This window comes from Schistocerca cancellata, chromosome 10, assembly GCF_023864275.1.
Source record: "Schistocerca cancellata isolate TAMUIC-IGC-003103 chromosome 10, iqSchCanc2.1, whole genome shotgun sequence".
Classification (NCBI taxonomy): Eukaryota; Metazoa; Arthropoda; class Insecta; order Orthoptera; family Acrididae; genus Schistocerca; species Schistocerca cancellata.
In genome coordinates, this window is record NC_064635.1 from 194,681,264 (window position 1) to 194,684,849 (window position 3,586).

The window sequence follows — 3,586 nt, forward strand, 5'->3', positions numbered from 1 at the left end:
AGGAACCCAACTGACGACTCTGGACGGCGAGCCCACCAGTATATATACCCCTAGTCGTCATCTGCCTCTCTGGAGGCTAGAGAGAGAGAGGTAAAGGAGCAGCGGATCGCCCTCCACCGGACGTCGTAACACACCTCTCTCCCTCTCTTTCTCTCTCCTCTGCCCTCCCTTCCTCACACGAGAGGAACGCCGCGTCCAGAGCACGCCTTGTGGCTGTGGCGAAAACGCGGTCGGTGACGGAGTAGGCTGGTGGGGGAGACACTCGCGAGGTGCGTCGCCGAACCAGTCCAGTGTGGTCGCCCAATTAAGAGCGGTTTGGCGGGGCTGCAGCTCCTCCGCCCACACCCCCCCGAGGGGATCTCGACGGGTGGACCCCCCCGCCGTCGGCATCCTCCGTCTATTCGGCCCGGCTAAGCGTGTGTGCGAGCCGCGCCGGCGCGAACTACTTTCTCCCTGAATCGGCGACCGCGCCCCAGAGGCGGCCGGCACAGTAGTTCACTTTCTCCCCTGTGTGCGGCGCGCCGCTCGCGTGACCTTTCACAGCGTTGACTGGACGGACGCGCAGCTGGTGGACTGGTGGTCGCTTTTCCGGTGGGCGCGGGTGCGGACTTCGACACCGCACTGCGGGTGGCGTTAACGATGGACGCGATCGCCCAGCGTCGCTGCTGGCCATACGGAACACATCTCGCTTCCGTGGCGCACACTGCGAACGGGGGCCACGTTCGGCCGCGGAGAACGGAAGTTGTGCCACTCGACATGTAAAACTACTGTCCGTCTTCAGTAGCCGGCTGGGGTGGCCGAGCGGTTCTAGGCGCTAGAGTCTGGAACCGCGCGGCCGCTACAGTCGCAGGTTCCAATCCTGCCTCGGGCATGAATGTGTGTGTGGTGATCTATGATAGTTCTAGGGGACTGAGGCGGAACCGGTTTGGCACCTAGTGCGGCAGATGCTGGCTTATCTCTTGCGAGTTAGGCCGGAGCATATATCTGCACCTACGTTGTTTCCGGATGAGACATTTTACCCCAAGACTCGAACCAACTCCGTCACCTGGATACGTGGACATGCAGTCCATTACCTCTGTCGTGACGGACACAAGAATTTCCTTGACTTCTGGATCTATTTGCAAGAAAGACATCATGCTATTTCCGGGCATACCAGATATCGACAGTGCTTCGCGAACTACCTATGGAGTGCCTTTCACAGCCCGCCGTGCTGCTGGAATGTTCCAGGCAGTGGCAGATGAGGTCAGAACGAACTGCAAACGAGCATATATTGAACAATCTTTATCAGTGGGCGCAGTCGCTGGGAAGCCTAACTACGACGTGGTAGCATTCTTTTCATGTTATTTATGTTTAATATCTTCGATGGTGTCTTCATTCTGTTTTAGTTTTCCAAGCTTGATTAACTATGACTGTTCGCACATTGATATCTATATAAATAAAAAACAAAATGAACAACAAATAAAATATAATAAAGTATTATACCCTTTACTTTCTCCTTTTATTATTTTTTATAAAAAGTTCAGAGGCATATTTAACTAAAAAAAAAGGGGGGGACTGATAACCTCGGAACTTAAGTCCCATAGTGCTCAGAGAAATTTTTTCCCGTCTTCAGTAGGAAAACACAGTCTAGATTGCAATGACAGCGGAAGCTTTATTAACGCGTTTCGCCCATTTTGAGGCATCTTCAGTGTTTCTACATGGGAAAAATACATAAAAACAGATTATGGGCATTTTTCTATCTAGCGTGAAAAGGTGTAAGAAGTTTTTAACACCTGCTCAAGCTAGACACGACGATTCCCCTAATCCGTCTTACGTATTTTTCCGATGTAGAAATACTGAAGATACCTCAAAATGGGCGAAACGCGGCAATAAAGCTTCTGCCGTCATTGCGACCTAGACTGTTTTTCATAAATTCAGACATTGTCCTTGGAGCGCAGCAATGTGGTGCTCTACTTTGGTTAGAACAGCAGTCGAGACCGCAATAACATTTGTTCATTATGAGCATTTTCACGTGATATCACGATTGCACACTGTGCACAGCTGTGGTATCACGCGAGAAACCGTGTAGCAGCCAGCACCAGCCATAGGGGTCCCAAAAAAATCTGAGGGTGGCTGTAACATCAGCCGAAGCCGCTCATAATGAACAGATGTTATTGCGGTCTCGACTGCTTTTCTAACCAAAACTAGACTGTTGTTTCCTGCTGAAAATACCTGGTGATCAAAAAGTCAGTGCCGGCCGGAATGGCCCAGAGGTTCTAGCCGCTACAGTCTTGAACCGTGCGACTGTTATGGTCGCAGGTTCGAATCCTGCCTCGGGCATGGATGTGTGTGATGTCCTTAGGTTAGTTAGATTTAAGTAGTTCTAAATTCTAGGGGACTGATGACCACAGTAGTTAAGTCCCATATTCCTCACAGCCATTTGAACCAAAAAGTCAGTATAAATTTGAAAACTTAATAAACCACGGAATAATATAGAAAGAGAGGTAAAAACTGACACACATGCTTGGAATGATATGGGGTTTTATTAGCACAAAAAAAAATTAAAACAAAGTATTGCTAGACGCGTGAAAGATCTCTTGCGCGCGTCGTTTGGTGATGATCGTGTACTCAGCCGCCACTTTCGTCATGCTTGGCCTCCCAGGTCCCCAGACCTCAGTCCGTGCGATTATTGGCTTTAGGGTTACCTGGAGTCGCAAATGTATCGTGATCGACCGACATCTCTAGGGATGCTGAAAGACAACATCCGACGCCAATGCCTCACCATAACTCCGGACATGCTTTACAGTGCTGTTCACAACATTATTCCTGACTACAGCTATTGTTGAGGGATGATGGTGGAGATATTGATCATTTCCTGTAACGAACATCATCTTTGGTTTGTCTTACTTTGTTATGCTAATTATTGCTATTCTGATCAGATGAAACGCCATCTGTCAGACATTTTTTGAATGTCTGTATTTTTTGGTTCTGATAAAACCCCATGTCATTCCAAGCTTGTGTGTCAATTTGTACCTCTCTATCTACATTATTCCGAGATTTATTCAGTTTTCAAATTTATACTGACTTTTTGATCAGCCTCTATATCACAGTTGCTGCACCACAGAATGACAGGTGTGTAGGACTGTTTCTGCATTTGCTACACATGAAGCCACATCACATCTACATTACTGTTTTTATTTATCTTTATTTTATTATTTATTTTTTATTCTAGCCTTATCCGGTGCTTACAGGGCTTGCCATGTTACTCGGAATTTTATTTATTTATTTAAGCTCACGCCTTATTTTACATTGGACGAGCGTATCACACATACAGCACTTTTTTCACCTGAGAAATAACAATTTTAATATGGCAAGCAGTGTTCAAGTAATTCTAATGAAGTTGCAACGTGAGTAAATAATACTGATTACAGAAAAATGAAGTTAATGTTGGCAATATTTGTACTACTACTGCTGCTGCTGCCAATAATAGTGACAATAGTAACAATAATAATAGTAATAATAATAATAATAATAGTAATAATAATTGTGGCATATACGAAATGATTTTCTTCCTTTCTTTTCCTTTCTTCCCCTCTCCACCTTCAGT